Below are 22,015 nucleotides of genomic sequence, written 5' to 3'. Positions count from 1 at the left end.
TCCATAGTTTGGATAGTCGTATAAATCAAGGGAACAATCTCAGGTGGTTCAAAAGGTAGGATTTTTACAAATGTCGCGTCCAAATCAAATATCAAAGCGTGATGGTGAGGGGTTTCCCAAGGTTTCTATTCTAAAGGCATGATCTCTTGAATAAATTTTTCTGTAGGTTGGACTTCATTGAGGAGATTATTAGAAGGAGCCATGATGGGAGAGGAGGTGGTACCGTTGGTCGTAACCAAAGTAGCGGAAGAATCAAATGCATATTGAATGGATTGATAAGCTAATTTGGCTGGTGAAAGTGACATTTGTTCTCCATAAGAGTCAATGTCTAAAGGGGCCAGGAGGATCCAGGGATCAGTTGGGTCATGAGGAATGGTGGAGACCATAGAAATTGTCTGTGGAACCTCGGGCAGTGGAAGAGGAAAGAAAACCAACATGGAGGAACCCTTCAAAAGACCGATACCAACACTGATGTAGGAGTCAAGTATGCCACCCACTAAGGGCATGGTGCCACTAGGAAACGAGGAGTAATCTGGGGTACAAAAGGACAACTGGTCCACTGTGACTATTTTCCCATCCAATGGAAAGAGGATGAGTCGGAAGACCAAAGAAACAATGGAAGTCATGGCATAAGTCCAACTGTGGCCCAAAAGCAGTTATAGTTGAGATGACGATCTACGACTTCAATGTCCACCATTACTGTTTTCCCACTCAGAGTGATGGGGTAGATGGAAAGGTATCCTTTTGGGATGAACGTGTGGCCATTGAATTCTTTAAGGGAATTCGATGGTGGAGTGAGGGTTGGAGAACCCAGGGCGAGCCAACATGAATTAGACATGATTCACAGCAAAGCGCCTTTATCAATGATTGTTCTATGGATAGATCTGCCTTTTGAAATAACCTACACCTGAAATGCAAGATGGTGGGAAAATCGAGGCTTAATTTTCTCCATGTCGAAAATTGCTAACATGAAATCCCGAGGATCAACTCCACCAATGGCTGAAAGAAAATATTTCCATTGTGCTGGACATATTTGCAATACTTCGAGGGCATACATGGCTGATGGTGCCTACCCCAAATTATCTACAATATTATAGTTCTAAGCATCACGTGTAGAGTTATTGTGTGTTGTGCAATGAAGTGCTCCTTTAGGGGGGAGGATCACAAGATCAACAATTGGCCTTTTGATATGAAGATCATTAGGCAATGATGGATTTGAACTCGAGGCAGCATCAACAGCGTTGGTGATGGGAATTCCATAAGTTTTGTCTCACATTTGAAGATCAACCATTTCAAAGGTGTAAATGGTTGACGATCCTTCACCAGAGGAAGGATGATTTGAACTGCCATTTCCCCCTTGTTGGGGTTTCGGTGGGTTCAAAATAAGATGTTGCTACTACTGAGTGGGGAAATGGTTGTTTATGATGGCTAGGGTTCAACCAATGTCCTTTTGAGAAAGAAGATCTGTGCATTCTTGAAGACGAGGACATTTGTGTGTCATGTGGTCCTCCGCACATATTTTGCAAGGGAACTTGACAACTTTTTCCTTTCCACTATCAGATTTGGAAGAAAATTTCTATTTGGGGTTGTGCAATGTAGTGGGCTTCTCTTCAGAAGGAGAGGTCTTTTTCTTGTTCTTCTTGTTCTTGCCATAGGGTTTTTGTGTAGACTGCATAGAGTTTATCGCAGCGGTTCGAAGAGCAGTTGATTGGGTAAAAGTAGTGGTATCAACAGACAACTAGGAAATGTGCCCACCAAGTTGTTTTACAGCAGCCCCAGAGGTACCGCCAATGAGATCGTTAGTGTGCGCACCATGTTGCTAAGTAGCTGGAGCATTGGAAGTTCGTGGGGCATGGGGGATTACATCGTATAACGTGCCACACTGGAAGTAAATAAGATCTAAATGTTGGGCACAACGAATGGATTGTCTTGGAAATACTGAGAGGGGGGATGAATCAGTATTCCTTAGCAATTATCACTTTTAAATATTTTAGAACATTAGTTAATCTTAAATTATTTTTAATGTTTATGCAATAATAACAGTAAATAAAAGAACACAGTAGGCACAAGAATTTTAGGTGGAAAACCCCCTCCGGGTCAAAAACCACCGAACACTTTTCTAATAAATTCTTTAATCTTCAGCCCCAACTGAAATGAAAGAAACAACTTCCTAGAATTCTAGAAAATCATTCTTCTCCAGCTCCCACTGGAAGGACGCCCCAACGCCCTGGTTTCTTCAGTAATCAACTGAATGGATGCCCCAACATCCTAGACCAACCTACCACCCTGAAGTGTTCACAGGCTCCAACCTGTAGGCGACTTCATGCACCAGCCTAGCACCTCCTTGCCACCCTATAATGACTAAAATGAGACAAGAGTGTGGATTCCCGTACCAGGGACAATGATCCATGATACAATATGATTTACAATGATTTTGACCGAACACCCAATCACACTATGACCTATAACCCAACCATGACATCATCCCAATAGTGACTCCTATACCTCCCAACACCGCCTCTTCGATTCTAGGCAAAATGAATCTTTTACAAATGACTCTTTTACAATATTTACAATGATGACTCTTTTACAAATGACTCTTTTACAACTTTACAATGATGACTCTTTTACAAATGACTCTTGGCCTTGATACTTCTTCACAATATGCAGATGGCTGTCATGTCTTCAAAGGATGTCTCGTTGACTCTTGCCCTTGATACTTCTTCACAATATGCAGATGGTTGTCCTATATTCAAAGGATGTCCCACTGCAATGCTTCCTTTGATTTGAGACTTCAAATCTTGAATGCTTGCTTGATGTTGTGCTTGAATCTATGCAAAATTTTCCTTGAAAAACCAAACCAAAAACAAAACAAAATACCCTTCAACTTACCTCTACCTGCAAAACAAATGTAAGTGCATAATAATGAATAAATACAAATTAAAATTACATTGCGTACCGAAAGTGTTCTTATCACTTTTGTTATTTACTTGTTGCAGTAGTAGACAAAGACTCGCACTCTTGATATAGGCATGGACTCTATGTAAGACTATATCCAAAACTGACCTAATGATATATATAATATAAATTAATGACATGCCCTAGACTTGTGATGAACCAAGTTCTAAGTACAAAAAGATAGACCATTCTATCAACTATGACAAGACAAGTAACATGAACTTACAACATCATATAGATCTAGTAGACTTGGTGTAGCATCAAATGTGTAGTATCAAGAATAGGACATCCGAAATGTGGTATTAAAACTAGTTGTGACATATACAGACATAGAGATATAAGTGAGACCCTGTATATAATTACATTGTCCTACAAAAAAATATGTCAGAGATGATAATCAAAATTCAAATGTAAACACTAATCATACATACCTTGCTGTAGGAGACTTACCCTTGACTGTTGATGTGTGGTCCTTACTGCAGTGATCCTTGAATGCATACCTTTTCTTGCATTCTAGGAGCTCGATATTGAACCTGTTGTATCTATATAATTTCGGATCTCTAGGGTTTGAAATTTTGTCCTGTGGTATACCTCCAAGCCCTCTTTCCAACCCAGCATGTCTAATGAATATTCGATTCTTCAAGAAAGAGTTATGCCTATTCTCCCACGATGACCTGATTATAGACTAGTTCAGTAGAGTGAACTTGTACGAAGTGCCACGTATCCCTGTTGCAACCTTTGGCCCTAAAAATGCTACTCAACAAACTACAGTCCTTCCTATTTCTGTGAATATTTACGAAATTTGAATCCAATGCTCAAAGAGAAAGTTATTACGATTTTCCCAACGTCACATGTTTGACATTAAATTCAAGAGCCTGCAAAAACCCTAACTTCCTCATATCATATCTCTGAAAATATAGCGAACCAAGATCTGAAATTAGGTCATGAGGTTCATGATTTCAGCTCAGATGGGTTTTAATTTCAGCTTCTGAATCTTGGTAGAAAATTTTTTTTTAGTGACAATTCCATGATGACCTGTTTGAAGCCACAAAATCCCTACTAGAGAAGGATATGAGGGTCATTATTTATATGAATGTCTTGAGTTGAGAGGGTCCTCAATAAGTGAACGTTGGAGGGATTTTAGGAGAATTTATTGTTATTATTAATTATTGACTATTCAATGACCACGACCAATTATGAGTTCCATGCCACAACCCCATAGGGTTTTAACCCACTAACTGGGGTTACTAACTTCAAACATGAATATCTCTCAAACTGTGAAGAATTACTTGGCGTGCCATATATCAACGGAAACATCTCAACGAGTAGAATCCATCTAGAAGATCCTTGACTCAGAATAGAGTAAGTTTTCAAGTCAAAATGCCCATGCAAGATCGGGGTAGCCCCTGGTGCTGCTTGGGTTGACATCAATAACAACCACTGATCAACAATATCCCCCTTTGGCATTGATAGCAACACAAATGAAACCTCTTCCTACTGCCTTCTCTCCCCGTTTTTCATCATTGGAAAAGGGTAACTCCCCCTGACAAACAACCATCCTGCGGACCTGTACACACCTCCACTCCTCCTTTTTACTCGAGTAGATAAGAGAAAGGGTCTAATGAAAACTTGGGAGAATCCCAACCTTTTAGCGAAGATACTCAAAGGCTTCATGAGGTAATGGTTTGGTAAAGATGTCAGCAATTTGTTCCTTTGTGCCAACATATTCAAGCTTGATATTCTTTTTAGTGACCCGCTCTCTAATGAAATGATATTTAATCAAAATGTGCTTCGTTTTGGAATGCATCACAAGATTCTTGGAGATACTGATGGCGCTGGTTCATCGAACTTGACTTGAAGATCTTGTAAAGTTTGCTTCATCCAAAGAATTTAAGTACAACAAGCTGCTGCCGCGGCATATTCTGCTTCTATTGTGGATAACGAGATTGAAGACTGCTTTTTACTTAACCATGAAACAAGGCAACCACCTAGATAGAATGATGCTTCACTGGTACTCTTATGATCATCAACACTTCCTGCCCAATCTGCATTTGTATAAGCTTGGATGACCAAATCATTTCCTTTGGGATACCATAGACCATATTCCGTTGTGCCCTTAAGTTACCAAAGAATTATTTTGACGACAATAATATGAGATTCTTTTGGTGCTGCTTGGAATATTACTACCTATCTAACTGCCTACATCACATCAGGCCGGGAGGCTGTCACATATAAGAGACTACCAATCATGGATCTATAAAACCTTTGGTCCACATCCTTTGACAAATTTTCTAAGCTTAACTTGCAACATATTACCATGGGGGTAAGGTTTGGCTTGCAATATTCCATTTCGATTTTCTTGAGCATTTATTTGATGTACTTGGTTTGATATATGAATATTCATTTATCCTACTGAGAAATCTAAAGCCCTAAAAAGCATGTCAGTTCGCCAATCATAGAAATTTCAAACTCACTTTGCATTTTTGTGGCAAAGTCTTTACTTAATCTATCATCACTTCTTCCAAAGATTATATCATCCACATATACTTCGATAATTGTTATGTTTAAGAGAGATTCTTTCGGCGTAAATCACATGATGTTTCATTTGTCGATGCGTTTCGAACCAACTAGTGTGGTTCATCATCAGGACAAGTTGAATGAACAAATCTCGCTTTTGGATATTAAATAGATGGTAGAACATTCTAGACCAGGTAATGGCTAAAATGACAACGGCTAGATTCGACCGGGAAATGGCTAGTTGACTTAGATAAGGGTTAAAAACTTTATTAAATAAGTCAATATTCTTATTAAAATACGAAATGGATCATTTTATAATTATAAAAATATATTAGAATAAGTAAAATTTGAATCCGTAAATCATAAAATAAATTAATCTAAAGTTGTTAGTTATCAAAGTTATTATAAATATTAGTTAGTTATAGAGTAATCCAAAATTAGTTAAATTATATTTTAATCAAAATATAAGTTAAAAGGACATGTATTTATAAATATATATTGAAAATAAATTAATTTAAATTAATATATATTAAAATAAATTAAATAAATTAATCTAAAATTGTTAGTTATAAAGTTATTATATATAATTATTAGTTAGTTATAAAAGTAAATTAGATAATCTATAAATAGTTAAATATATTTTGATCAAATAATAAGTTAAAGGGACATATATTTATAAATATATATTAACATAAATTAATTATAAAATAAATCAATTTTAAAGTAATAGTTAAAAAGTTTTTAAATATTTAAATTAATGGTAAGTGAATTAAATCTAAAAATTATTAGAGTCGTTAGTTATAGATATATGGTTATATTTATTGAAAAGGGACAAACACTTAAAAATAAATAAATTCTAATTTAATATCTAATATATAAATATTAAAGTAATTTAATGTGAAGAAAGAAAACTCTAATAACTAAAATTTTTATTTTAAAAATTAAGGTTGATTTAAGGGTTAAAATTATCATAGATTAATTTACAGATAATTTTCTATGCCAGCTAAATCAATCATGCAGAGCAAAGACCACAAGCAACAGAAAACCAGGGGAAAAATTTAAAAAGCAAAAAGAAAAAACCCAGACAAAGGGAGGGGAAGACAGGAAGACAACAACTAGGAGGAGAGGGTTGGGACCCAGCAACTACTGATCTTCCAGCCATCCTCCCTATTGAGATTGTTCAACCTTTTTTCAATCTCAAGCGCTTCCCTAAATTTTCGGTGATTGAATTGGGACACTCCAACAATAACACTAGCCTCTTCGATGCAGAGATGATGATTGGTTTTCTCCACATGCTCTACTAACGCAAAAGACTTAGCCCTCCTATGCTTAAGGTCAGTTGCGTGCTCACTAATCCTTTGATTAATGGAGCGACCAGTCTCACCAATATAGGGGTTCCCACATGAACAAGGAATAATATAAACCCCTTTCACGTCCTTGGGGTCGATAGGATCTTTCACCGATCTTAGGGACTTACGAATGGTGTTGAGAGGTCTAAAGGTCGAGGGGACATTAAGGAGAAATCCCATCTCCTTAATGTATTTGTTGAGAACGGTTATAGTAAACACTTGGGATAGAAGGCTTTCCTCAAAGCTGCTAAGAATTCATTCACTAAAAGGGATAAGAAGGAGCGGATTCCTGGTGTCCACCTTCCGTTTGTTCAGGGGACCACGGATAGGATTGCGAGGATTCTTAAGAAGCATAATGTCCCCTCGACCTTTAGACCTCTCAACACCATTCGTAAGTCCCTAAGATCGGTGAAGGATCCTATCGACCCCAAGGACATGAAAGGGGTTTATATTATTCCTTGTTCATGTGGGACCCCCTATATTGGTGAGACTGGTCACTCCATTAATCAAAGGATTAGTGAGCACGCAGCTGACCTTAAGCATAGGAGGGCTAAGTCTTCTGCGTTAGCAGAGCATGTGGAGAAAACCAATCATCATGTCTGCATCGAAGAGGCTAGTGTTATTGCTGGAGTGTCCCAATTCCATCACCGAAAATTTAGGGAAGCGCTTGAGATTGAAAAAAGGCTGAACAATCTCAATAGGGAGGATGGCTGGAAGATCAGTAGTTGCTGGGTCCCAGCCCTCTCCTCCTAGTTGTTGTCTTCCTGTCTTCCCCTCCTTTTGTCTGGGTTTTTTCTTTTTTCTTTTTAAATTTTTCCCCTGGTTTTCTGTTGCTTGTGGTCTTTGTTCTGCATGATTGATTTAGTTGGCATAGAAAATTATCTAGAAATTAATCTATGATAATTTTAACCCTTAAATCAACCTTAATTTTTAAAATAAAATTTTAGTTATTAGAGTTTTCTTTCTTCACATTAAATTACTTTAATATTTATATATTAGATATTAAATTAGAATTTATTTATTTTTAAGTGTTTGTCCATTTTCAATAAATATAACTATATATTCCTATAACTAACGACTCTAATAATTTTTAGATTTAATTCACTTACCATTAATTTAAATATTTAAAAACTTTTTAACTATTACTTTAAAATTGATTTATTTTATAATTAATTTATGTTAATATATATTTATAAATATATGTCCCTTTAACTTATTATTTGATCAAAATATATTTAACTATTTATAGATTATCTAATTTACTTTTATAACTAACTAATAATTATATATAATAACTTTATAACTAACAATTTTAGATTAATTTATTTAATTTATTTTAATATATACTAATTTAAATTAATTTATTTTCAATATATATTTATAAAAACATGTCCTTTTAACTTATATTTTGATTAAAATATAATTTAACTAATTTTGGATTACTCTATAACTAACTAATATTTATAATAACTTTGATAACTAACAACTTTAGATTAATTTATTTTATGATTTACAGATTCAAATTTTACTTATTCTAATATATTTTTATAATTATAAAATGATCCATTTCGTATTTTAATAAGAATATTGACTTATTTAATAAAGTTTTTAACCCCTATCTAAGTCAACTAGCCGCTTCTCGGTCGAATCTAGCCGTTGTCATTTTAGCCGTTACCTGGTCTAGAATGTTATGCCATCTATTTAATATGCAAAAGCGAGATCTGTTCATTCAACTTGTCCTGATGATGAACCACACTAATTGGTTCGAAACGCGTCGACAAATGAAACATCATGTGATTTACGATGAAAGAATCTCTCTTAAACTTGATATGGATCACAGAAGCCTCAATACAGTAATTGTTAGGTTATCTCGATCCACGTTCACATGAAGTTTGCTGTCAGCACTTCCTTTCTTGAATCCTTGTTGATGTAGATATACGTCAAGATGAGCATACAAAACCCTAGGAGCTTGCTTGAGACCATATAGAGCCTTCTTTAATCTGCAGACGTAGTCTTCTTTGTGAGAGAGTAGAAAACCTTTGGGTTTTTCAATGTAAACTTATTCCTCCAATTCACCATTTAGAAAAGTTGACTTAACATCCATTTGGTAGACCTTGATTTTTCTCGAGCAAGCATAAGCGAGGAACATCTTGATAACTTCCATTCCAGAAACAACAACAATTTTCTTCAAAATTGATTCCTTCAACTTGTGCATATCCTTTGCGGACTAATCTTGCCTTGTTCCTGGTAACCTGTAATCCTTCAACTGTTTTTCTCCCCTTAACCTGTAATGAAACTGCCATCTTGTTCAAACTACATGTTTGTCAATCGTAGACTTGTGTCATACACTGTTTCATAGACTCCTCATCTTCAAATTTCTAGGAGTCGATAAGCTAAATTGTTTAGAATAATGTGTCATTTAATAGACCGTTTTAACTTGAGTCATTAACTGAAGAAACCACTGATTCCTCACAATCCGTTACGAATCGTGAAAGCATAACTGTTGGGACCTTATTGCCTTCTTGCTTTTCTGGGTCATCTTGTACTTGTTCATCATGTACTTGTTTTCCTTTCCAAACCTTCTTATTCTCGTCGTCAAGGTTTTCATTCATGGTTGATTCCATCTTGTACATGTAGTTACGAGCTATGTGTCCATAGCTATGAAATTTGTAACATTTGATGTTTGGCCCATCTAGCACATATTCTCTTATGAAAAAATCATCGTGGATCCTGTCTCGTGATCCTACAAACTTGCCTCTAGGGTTTTGCAGATATATATTGTACTTGTCAAAAACTTCACAATCCCTAGCCATATGTCCATAGTTAGCACATAAAAAGCGATAACCATTAAATAAATGTGCGTACCTGAATGGTTCATTCAGATGTGATGGTCCTTGATAGTTGTACCTATCAATAAATTTACAATCCTTCGCCATATGTCCATAGTTAGTGCATGAAAAACAATAACCATTTAATAAACAAACATACCTGGAATATTTTTCATTCTTCTTTGGAGGCGGTGTTGTAGTTTGTTGTAGTCCTTTGTTCTTGATTGCTTTGCTCTTGTTCTTTGGAGTTGCAAAATTCTTCTTTGGCTTTTCACTTTGATCAACTTCCTTCTTATAATCATCCCACGAAGATGTGGAGCCTGTACCTTCATCAACTGGAGCTTTACCATCTTTAATTGCCTTCTTTTTTTCTTCTTCATCTGTCTTATCTTGTAAGTGTTCTTTTTGCGACCCATTGAGCTTGTTGATCTCATCATGGGTTGCATCAAGTTCTTCTTGATTTTGAGCAATATCTTCTTGAAACCATATTTTCAAGATCTTCCTTCTTTTTTCTTCCTCCTCAACTTGTAGCTTGAGAAGAGTGGTCTTCTCTACTTCTCTGTTGAGAACCTGTATCAATTCCTTCTGCTTCTCATTTTCAATCCCGAGCCTTCTAATTTCTACTGAATATGTTTCTTATTCTTTTTTCTTTTGGTCAAAAATGGATTTGTATCTTTTATCGGATTCCTTCCTTTCAATTTCTGCTTCCTGCATATATTGTGTGATCTTGCTAATCTCTGCAAATGTTGTGTCGAGTTCTTGTTTCTTTTGCTGGAATTCTCTCTTGAGGTCTAGTGTTGCTGTATTTTTTATTTCTTCCAATTGAGTTCTAATACTGCTAATAATCTTCTTAGACTCTTCATTTTCTTTGATGAGTTCTTTTGCTGTCTTCAATTCTGCTTCCAAAAGTCTTGTCTTTTCCTTTTGACTTTTGAGTTCCTTTATCACCTTGATCACTTGATTTTGAAACTCCGTTTTACTCATTTCTCCCATTTCTTCATCATAATCATAAGGATCCAAATTTTGAATAACATCTTGACCTGATTGCTTTGTTGAATAGAGATTATGAAGATTTTCCCAAAGAGCTTTAGCTGTTGAACATTAACCAACCTTTTTTTTCATAGAATTTGGCAAAACATTCAAAATTACATTCATGGCCTTTGAATTGTACCTTTTAGCTTCATCGGTAGATGTGTATCCAGAAACAATTGATTCCCATACTCCATGTGCCTGCAAATGTACTTCCTTCCTCGATTCCCATATCCAGTAATTATCTACATCAAAATCAGGAATTTTTACACAATACTCACTTTCTTTAGATTTTGTTGTACCTGTACCTTCCTTTGAAATCCTTGTAACCTGCTTCTTTGAATTTCCCATCTCTATGCTCTGAAAACTGACTTCCAGAGGTTAAGCTGTTAGTAAAGGAACCAAGATCTGATACCAATTGTTGGAAATAGTGAGAGAGGGGGTGAATTAATATTTCTTAGCAATTAGAACTTTTAAATATTTTCAGAGCATTAGTTAATCTTCAATTATTATTATTGTTTATGTAGTAATAACAGTAAATAAAAGAACACAATAGGCACAAGAATTTTAGGTGGAAAACCCCCCTTGGGTCAAAAACCACCGAATGCTTTTCTAATAAATTCTTTAATCTTCAGCCCCAACTGAAATGAAAGAAACAACTTCCTATAATCCTAGAAAAGCATTCTTCTCCATATCCCAATTGAAGGATGCCCCAATGCCGTGGTTTCTTCAATAGTCAAATAAATGTATGCCCCAACATCCTAGACCAACCTACCACCCTGAAGTGTTCACAAGCTCCAATCTATAGGTGACTTCATGCACCAACATAGCACCTCCCTGCCACCCTATAATGAATGAAACAAGACAAGAGTTTGGATTCCCATACCAGGGACAATGATCCACGATACAATATGACTTACAATGATTTTTACTGAACACCCAATCACACTATGACCTGCAACCCAACCATGACATCATCCCAACAGTGACTCCTATATTTCCCAACACTGCCTCTTTGACTCTAGGAAAAATGACTCTTTTACAATCCTTACAATGATGAACCTTTTACAAATAACTCTTTTACAACTTTACAATGATGACTCTTTTACAAATGACTCTTGGCCTTGATACTTCTTCACAATATGCAGATGAATGTCATGTCTTCAAAGGATGTCCCGCTGACTCTTGGTCTTGATACTTCTTCACAATATGCAGATGGTTTTCATGTCTTCAAAGGATGTCCCGCTACAATGATTCCTTTGATTTGATACTTCAGCTCTTGAATGCTTTCTTGATGATGTGCTTGAATCTATGCAAAATTTTCCTGACGAAACCAAACCCAAAACAAAACAAAATACCCTTCAACTTACCTCTTCCTGCAAAACACATGTAAGTGCATAATATTGAATAAATACAAATTAAAATTACAAAGGGTACCTGAAGTGTTCTTGTCACTTTTGTTTTTTACTTGTTAAAGCAGTAGACAAAGACTCCCACTCTTGATATAGGCATGGACTCTATGCAAGACTATATCCAAAATTGACCTAAAGATATATACTATAGAAACTAATAACAAACCCTAGACTTGTGATGAACCAAGTTCTAAGTACAACAACAAAGACCATTCTATCAACTATGACAAGATAAGTAACATGAACTTACAACATCATATAGATTTCACAGACTTGGTGAAATATCAAGAATAGGACATCTGAAATGTGGTATTAAAACCAACTGTGACATATAGAGACATAGAGATATAACCGAGACCCTGTATATACTTACATTGTCCTGAAAAAAATACGTAAGAGATGATACTCAAAATTATAATGTAAACACTAATCATACATACCTTTCTGTAGGATACTTACCCTTGACTGTTGAGGTGTGGTCCTTAATGCAGTGATCCTTGAATGCATACTTTTTCTTGCATTCTAGGAGCTCGATATTGAACCTGTTGTATCTATGTAATTTCAGATTCCGAGGGTTTGAAATTTTGTCCTATGGTAGCCCTTTGAGTCCTCTTTCCTACCCCACATGTCTGATGAATATTTGATTCTTCAAGAAAGAGTTATGCTAAATACCCCACGATGGCCTGATTATAGACTGGTTCAGTAGAGCGAACTTGTACAAAGTGCCACGTGTCACTGTTGCGACCTTCGGCCTTGAAAACGTGTTGGGTTGTGTTATATTCTTTCCATGACTAGCCCATGTAGTTAACTGGGGGGTTAGAAGGGGGGCCGGAGCCCCCACTTCATTGCGTCGATTGCGAAGCGAGGGGAGTCACAGGGGGTTTGAGGGATGCAGGTAACCCCACTCTAATATGATGATCCCTATGATTTATAGTGAAATATTTTATTCTTTCCTTGTTGGAGTTCGGGCCTCATATATCCATCGTCCGGGGCAGCGCCCCAAAAAATTTTGGTTTTGGACCCTATATTAGGTTGGGCAGACCTACCTATGGTTTTGTGCATGTTTTTCACACATGGTTTTGGACGCGATGGTTTTTGGTCCATGGTATTGGATGCTTCAGCATGTATAAATATGTATTGTAACATTGAAAGGAACATAATGAAAAATCAAGTTGGTAGTCCCGGTTTTGGGATCCAGGGGAAAATCTCTGTGTATATGTGTTTTACGTGTTATGCTCTCGCATTGTTTATTTTATGTGTTTTAGAATTCGTATGCAGGTAATTTCTGTACGGGGTTAAAACCTAAAAAACACTACTAAACAAACTACAGTTTGTCCTCTTTGTGTGACTATTTATGAAATTTGAATCCAATACTCAGAGAGAAAGTTATGATGATTTTCCCAATGTCACCTGTTTGACATGGAATTTGGGAGCCTGCAAAAACCCTAACTTCCTTAGATCATATCTCCGAAAATATAGTGAAACAAGATCTGAAATTCAGTCACGTGCTTCATCAAGAGTTTGTCTCAGATGGGTTTTAATTGTAGCTTCTGCATCTTAGCAGAAAAAATGTTATAGCGAGAATTCCATGATGACCTATTTGAAGCCATAAAATCCCTACTAGCGGAGGATATGAGGGTCATTATTTATATGAATGTCTTGAGTTGAGAGGGTCCTCAACAAGTGACCGTTGGAGGGATTTTAGGAGATTTTATTATTATTATTAATTATTGACTATTCAATGACCACAATCAATTATGAGTACCATGCCACAACCCCATAGGGTTTTAGCCCACTAACTGGGGTTACTAACTTCAAACATGAATATCTCTCAAACCATGAAGAATTACTTGGCGTGCCATATATCAACGGAAATATGTCAAAGAGTAGAATCCATCTAGGGTATCCCCTATTGCTTCTTGGGTTGACATCAATGAAAACCACTGATCAACAAATTGGTCTTCCGTGACCACACCACCTAAGGCGACGTCCTTGGAAATTTGAGAAAGAAGTGATTTGCACAACCAATCTGCTAACAAGTAATCCAGAATGGGTGCCTTGAAAAGCCTCTGCCTACATTTCCATTCATGGATGTGATGACAAATGCGCATGGATATGTATTGGCGCAAGGTAGTAAGATGTTCTATTATGGTTTCGTAGCGGATAGGAAGCTAAAAGTGCTTTAAAAATTCCATTTCGAGGGCACAAAAGGTATTGACTGATGTACGCGGTAATTCAATGTAGAATTTGGAAGCATTGCTAGTAAGGGTGTGGGGGAAGAGTGAGAGATAGATATTGTCATCCACATTGGAGTTCGATACACACCATAAATGGTAGATGGTGACATGTGTACTTGGACCATCCCCTATTTCCCTTCAAACTTCAGGATGTCAGCAGGTATCTTGTGTAGGATTGGGGGCCAATGCAAGTTATGGTAGATGGGGTCATTAGTCAGTTTATACAGATCGGGTGCCCCCAAGTTTGACTAGGGTGATGAAGAATGACTTGGAGGACCCTGGGGTCCTCCCATCATGTTGTTTCAAATATGATACATAAGATTCATTGGATAATAACCTCCTTTCTATGGTGGAATAGTCATATATGGTGGTTGTCCATATGTTATATTAGGCTGGGGGAAAAATGTTGGTTTCTACCAGGATAAAAAGTGCCCCCTTGGCTCAATTGAGGTTGAGGAGGGGGTGCCCAAATGGACTGAGCGGAACCAGGTTGAGGGATACTACTAGACATATAGTTTTCCATATGCACATGATTGACACTAGGATAGTGTCCACTTGGAGGAGTTAAGTCAATCAATGATGATCTAGGTTGTCCTATAGGCGGAGGGGGGATAATGATACCCCCGACTGGTATGTGCATGTTCAGAAAATTACCCCCAAGAATATAAGCTTGGGGGTTTAAACTTAGCAAAGGGTCCCAACCAAAAGGATTACTAAAGGTAGACGTGTTAACTACGCTACTAGTAGCGATAGTCGGATGTCTAAGAGTGGACAAAAAAGGGGCAGAAGCTGGTATGTATTGGGTTCCACTCATACCAGGTGTAACTAGGTTGCTCGGACTAGACATAGTTTGGATAGCAAGGTAACCAATCAGCTATGTTTTACTGACTATTGGTGGGGGAAGTGATGTTTGACCAAAATTGTCCACAAAAGGCCATGACCCATTAGTCACCGAGGGAGTGTTAGACATGGGTACTATCGAAGAAATAATAGTATATGTGCTACCTGAATCAAAACTCGTCTGAGAGGATCAGTGAGGGGAGGATTATAAGGAGGTACAAATCCTTCGCTTAAAAAGTCCTTAGGCAGTGTAGTTTCTTGGGAAGTGTTATGTGATTCAGTGTTAGACACTGGAGACTCATTTCCAGAAGAGGGAGAATCTAGGTCACCAAAGCTCAGTTGATCCTCTAGAGTCAGTGGAGGAAGACCTTGTTGTCTACTAGATTGACGACGAGGGTCGTATGTAGCCATGATGACCGATATATTTTATCAAAGACAAATTAAAGTTATATTTATTATAGTCTCAGTGATAACAAACCAACACCTAAAAATAAAAAATACTCTAAAAGTTAATCAACAAGCAGTCAGGGGATATGACTCTGTTTGATAACCACCGTTTGCTGGAGATGAAACCCAGTATCACAATTGTTAAAATAGAGAGTCGGCCAAATGTAGAGTTAAGATTACTCCCGAACTTCACCCGAACCTCAAATTAAGGGGCCAAGTACTGTCGTGAAGAAAAGCACGCTCCCAAAAACCAAAGATGGAGTAGGTTCGTCTATTTAGGTACCAAGGCAGCCTACTCCAGTCACCTTATGTTTGTCCCTAAAACAATTTGGCCACTAAGGTTACCTAAAATCACAGACACCACTGGGGGGGACATGGTCGTAGACAGTACGTTGTGTGGGCAGGATACTTGAGTCCCTGACTTAGCTCCGATATCCCCAAGGGGATCCCCAATACACATAATACCCAATGGAGATGTAATTGAAGGTGGGATACCTTCTCTCACATTCCAATGTTGTCTCACATTTAACTCCTTTCTGAGGGGAGTGGTCCCGAATGATATGAGTGTAGCAGGATTTTACTCTCTTTAATGACACTAGTCTCAGTTTTGTGATCTTGGGTAGTTTACTCACCACTACCTAGCCCAAGATCCTAGCCTAGACTAATCTATGTGTATGCTAAAAAATAGTTGTTGATTGTTTTTATTACGAGATTGATTTTAAAGGTACTTCATTAATGTCTTCAGAAGGGGTGTTGACGTATGGAGTTTTATGAGACTCTGACTCAAACCATGCAGAAAATATGCTTTTTAATTTCAATTCGATGAAGAAGTCATTCTACAAGGAGAGAGTTATCTATACATAAATTCAGTACCATGCATCCAATGTAGTAAACACATGCACAACTTGTAGACATGCAATGCTCTCTAACAAATAACCCAATATATATATATATATATATATATATATATATATATATATATATATATATGTATGTATGTATGTATGTATGTATGTATGTATGTATGTATGTATGTATGTATATATATATATATATATATATATATATATATATATGTATATATATATATACATATATATATATATGTATGTATATATATACATATATATATATATATATATATGTATGTATATATATATATATATATATATATATATGTATGTATATATATATATATGTGTGTATATATATATATATATACATACATACATACATACATACATACATACATACATACATACATACATATATATATATATATATATATCAAACAAACTAAAACATAAATTTTAAACAATTTTTTTCATTTTCTTTTCTTGAAAAAAAATGCACCTAAGCTATTTTCCTAAACAACCAAACAAAGTGTATAGTTGCAGATCCCTAGAACAGACTACAAGCAGCCTCCCAACCCAGGAATTCACAGAACAGGGTGAATATCAAGATAAAGGTTGACTAACGCTTCTCAGAAGAGGATACAAGGTGTTAATAACAGGACTAATTCTCTGTGAAAAAGCCTGGGGAGCGTTATAACTCACTCAACTGCACAACTATAGGTAGAGGTTGTAAAAAAGGTCATTCAGGGTCCAATAAAAGGCTATACATTGTAGAGGAGGTTATGAAGCATCCTGAGTGGTCTGAATGGGAACCAAGAAGAACAAGAAGGCTTGGAAAGAAAGATAGATATGGGAACTTGGAAGATGAAAATCGGGAACTAAGTATTAGTCCCTAGTGCAGTCATCATTTATGCTATAAGGATTAATGCATGAGTGGTTTTGGATGGAATACCCTCTCGAATCTTCCCGGGATCCAAGGCAGACTATTTACTATTATGTGCAACTGTCACAAAGAAACACACATATATTCATAGTAATCTATGATTGAAAAAGCGTAAGGAGAAGGATTACCTCAGTCCTTGGTGTAGCCCCACTGGAGAACTTAATGTGGCAAAGTACAAGACCTCTCTGCCACCTCCTAGATCAGAACCTGCACATACATAACACAAATTGTAATCCTACAACATATAAACCTTGATAATCAAAACATCAGCATATGAGAATATAAGCTAGCATGCATCTAAGCTACTTATTAATCACGGAATCAAATCAAAATGTAACGGAATACAATATCGACACCATCAAGTAGACAACAAAGAAACATATCTATATTATTAGATAGAAGAAGAATGATTACAACCATCTTGGGTGGATCAAACCTCATCTAGTCCTTCATATCCTCTCTCTCTCTCTCTCTCTTAACTTCTTGGTAGCATAAGAATAGTGAATCTCTTGTAAAGTTTTGACAACCATTCGACCTCTTTCACAATGAATGAGCCTCCAATATATAGATAGAGAGAGGCTCGTCTCTACCAATTCTTTCATGAGTTCCATTGAGGAAAAATATTGGATGTTTCCTCGCTTTATTACTCTTTCCCTTCCCACGAGACTCTGTTAGGAATAGCAATGTCCTTAGTTAGGTCGGAGGTGGATGTTTCCTACTTTTCGAGTTGACATTTGAGTGAGTGTCAGTCAACCAACTCGCCCTTTGACCTCTATAATCTCATAAATATCTAGTAACACTGCCCCTTAGGCAAAAAAGAGCGTTAACCTAGGGACTAACACCCTCGACTAAGAGATGGAAAGAATTATAACTCTTCTTGTCTGTTTTCGGGGTGCATTACCTTGTAAAATAGGTCTATGATTTAGGTCTTGTTCTCAATGTAGAGTCCGAAGATTGTCTTACCATGACATCCCTTTTTTCCTAATATTCCTCTCTTTTCCTATATATTTACCACCTAAATAAAGGTATATCCACTAGGTTTTGATGAAGGTATGCAATAATATGTCTTCTTATTCATGTTTGACTTTATACCCTATTATTTTGTTAAAGAATGCAATTGGATACCGAATCAATCTGTTGCTGCAGCTAATCCAGATTTCTGTAACTGTCTCCATTGTTTGCAAGGTTCAGAAGCCCCAGGTCAGCAGCAAAGGATGTGGATGAATAGGGAATGGTTTCCTCATGGATCCCTTCCTATCCCCTTGAAATTGTTTGTTAAGATAAGCGCAGGAGATCACAGTCAAACCCCAAGTCAACTGCAGGATTGTCGTCGAAACGAAATCCGAGTTTAATCGAAATCTTATCGATTTTCTTTCGGAATAGAAAATCGAAGATTTAGCGATATATTTTAGCTAAGATAAAGATATTAGGCTTAAATTACTGATGTTGTTATGCCAGAGACTTGTTATAAAACTTATGGCCGCACTGTGATTTGGCGCGCCAGATGATGTAATTTTGAAACAATTTGTGAATTTCATTTGCCAGCAATAGAATTGGTTTTGTGTGTATGCGTTGCATTGATTGAAGATTGTGGACTGATCTGCGGAGGGCCCCTATGAACAGTGACAGGTCTTAACCAATTGCAATTTGATTTCTTTTCATTCCTTGAATACTTTGTTTTGTGTGGAAATGCAGCATAATGAATTCGCCAATGAATCGTTATTTGCATAAGTATTTTCATCTGATTCATACCTAGTTTAATATGTCATTTGAATTGCTTTATACCTGGTACAACATGGTTACTTTATTTGATTATTATCTAGCATAGTTCAAGTGTGTTTACTTCATAGTATAGATGTTGTTTGAAATATCTTGTTTGAATGAAAATTGAATAAGTAAAAGTGTGAGAGTTTTCTCCTAAACAATTGAGTTCAGACAATATTTCTTCACAATTGATAGAATATATTTCTTTTTGCACTTAGTGAATTAGAAGCTGCAGCATAAATATTCAAGACCAAAAATCTCAAAACAATCTAATACAAGTAGGATCACTCTCATATCATCCATAAACTAACTAGATAGAGAATAACTCCCAAGAAATTAGCTAACAACTTTAAGGATTTCAACACTAATATAATTAACAAACACCACCTCTATATTCATCTTAAGTTTAGATCCTAACAAATACATGGAGAAGAAGATGAAAATCTTGAAGACTTGGTAAAAAGGTTTGTTTATAATGTTAAAAAAGCACAAATGGATAATTTGGATATAGAAACCTTAAAAGATATCTTACTCAGAGCTATTAAAGATGAATGGATCGATCTCCTTAACCTAACTGGGAAAGGAGATATTTCCCAACTACCATTTGCAGATATTTGTGATTTATGTGTACATATCTCAAGGGGTAAAGCATGAGTTGGAAGGAGTCCTAGAGACCCTCTCTTGTCAAGAATTAACAAATCCGCAGCTGGGACAGTCAACAGGGTAGAATTAGGAAATTTGCTTGACACCTTCAAAATAGATATCTTAGGGAGCCTAAGTAAGCAGGTAGACACCCTTAAAATACAAAACAAGCAAAATTCCAAAAATGCTGCATTATCTATCTTTTGTCCAAAATGTCGGAAGAAACATTCTCTAAGAGAGTGTCCCTTAGACTCAAAAGCCATAGAAACCTGTGTCATATGTGCAGATAATCATGATACGAAGGAATGTCCATCCTTACCAGGTCTTAAGGTTGTATTCAATGATGAAGGAACATCAGAACTAGTAGACCCTCTCTACTTTATAGCAAAAAGACCATGGTAAAACCCCCAACCAAATCAATCACAAGGATTTAGACCACAACAATTCGCCCAGTCTTCACAAAATAATTGAAATTTAGCCTAGCAGCCTTGGGCTCTGCCAAAGTCACAACCTTTGAATCAAGGATGAAAAAATCCTTATGGAGCCTATTCTCAATATCAACAATACTCGCCATCTTACCTTCCACCACAATTTTTACCCCCATCTAATCAAATTCCTCAAGCTAATCAATTACCAAAAGTTCCAGTTCAGAATCAAAACCCACAACTTTCCCTACCATTTCCAAAAAAATCAAATCAACTACCCGCTCAACCACTTCCGAATCCTAATAATAAAATACCACAACAACTAGTGTACAACATGGAGGGTCAGAATCCTCAAACTTATGTAATAACTCCACTAGACCTAAATAATGTCCAATTAAGGTCTGGAAGAGTATTACCAAGAAAACCTCCTGTTGTCATTCAAGAAACAATATCTGATCTTCAAAAACACAAAAATCAATCAGAAGAAGGGGAGACTTCTCTCCCTCAAAAAGAAAATAAACAAATAGAAGAAGTTCCAATAAATACTCCTATCATAGAACAACCCTTGATATCAGTTAGACCACCTTTCCCAGAAAGGTTGAAAATCGATGAAGGAGTAGAGAAACAAATTTCCTTGCCTGATTACAATATGATGGATGAATTGAGAAATGTTTGTATTAAGATTCCTTTATTACAAGCCATAAAAGAAATACCAATTTTTGCAAAAACAATTAAGGAATTAAGTACACAAAGATCAGGGAGAAGAAGAAAAGATATAAAAAGAATTCAGTTAGTCGGAAAAATTGTAGACATTATGATGGGGAAGACGACAATTCAAAAATATTTAGATCCAGGAAGCCCCATTGTAAAAATTCACATCAATGGAACTGAAATACCAAACACACTAATTGATCTAGGAGCAGCCATAAACATAATGAGTAAACAAGTTATGGACACACTTAGGCTTCCTAACCTTCAGTACACACCAACCTTGTTGCAATTAGCAGATAGGTCTGTTATTAAACCAGATGGTGTGTTGGAAGATGTTTGTGTATCCTTAGATTCTTGGGAATATCCTATTGATTTCATGGTCTTAACACCCAAGAATAATTTAGGAGGACATCCATTAATTCTAGGAAGGCCTTGGTTGGCTACAACTGATGCTTTCATCGGCTGTAGATCAGGCGATATGTTTATCTCAAATGGAAATTCTACAAAGAAATTTACATTATATCCCCCTGCAAGAACAATAATAGATACAGAAACTGAAGAATGGATAGAAGATGAAGAAGATATACAACCTATTTTTGTTACTGAACAAGTAAAAGAGGAAGACCAACTTTTAAATTTACTGGAAAATAATGAATCTTCCTCACATTATGATCATAATCGAAATGAGTATCTCTCATCTAAACAAGTATCATTACTCTCCATGGAAAAATTTGGGAATTCCTCGATGGAAATCTTTCCAGGAAAAACCTTGAATGTCAATAAAAACCTGGAAGAAATGCAAAAGAATCAATTGATCGAAATTTTACAGAAGAATTCTTCTGCTTTTGCATGGGAATACACTGACATGAGAGGGATTGATCCTAAAACTTGCATACATCATATCTACATTGAACAAAATGCAAGACCAGTTAGACAACCTCAACAAAGAATGAACCCAAACCTAAAAGAAATTGTTAAGGAAGAGTTGCAGAAACTATTAAATGTAAATTTCATCTATCCAATATCCGACAGTCAGTGGGTTTCACCCCTAGTAATCGT

Source organism: Pinus tabuliformis, chromosome 3_2 (assembly GCF_031772625.1).
Source record: "Pinus tabuliformis cultivar Carrire ecotype Pingquan chromosome 3_2, CPIR1, whole genome shotgun sequence".
NCBI lineage: Eukaryota > Viridiplantae > Streptophyta > Pinopsida > Pinales > Pinaceae > Pinus > Pinus tabuliformis.
The sequence above is the reverse complement of the archived record's forward strand: the minus strand, read 5'-3'. Positions refer to the sequence as shown.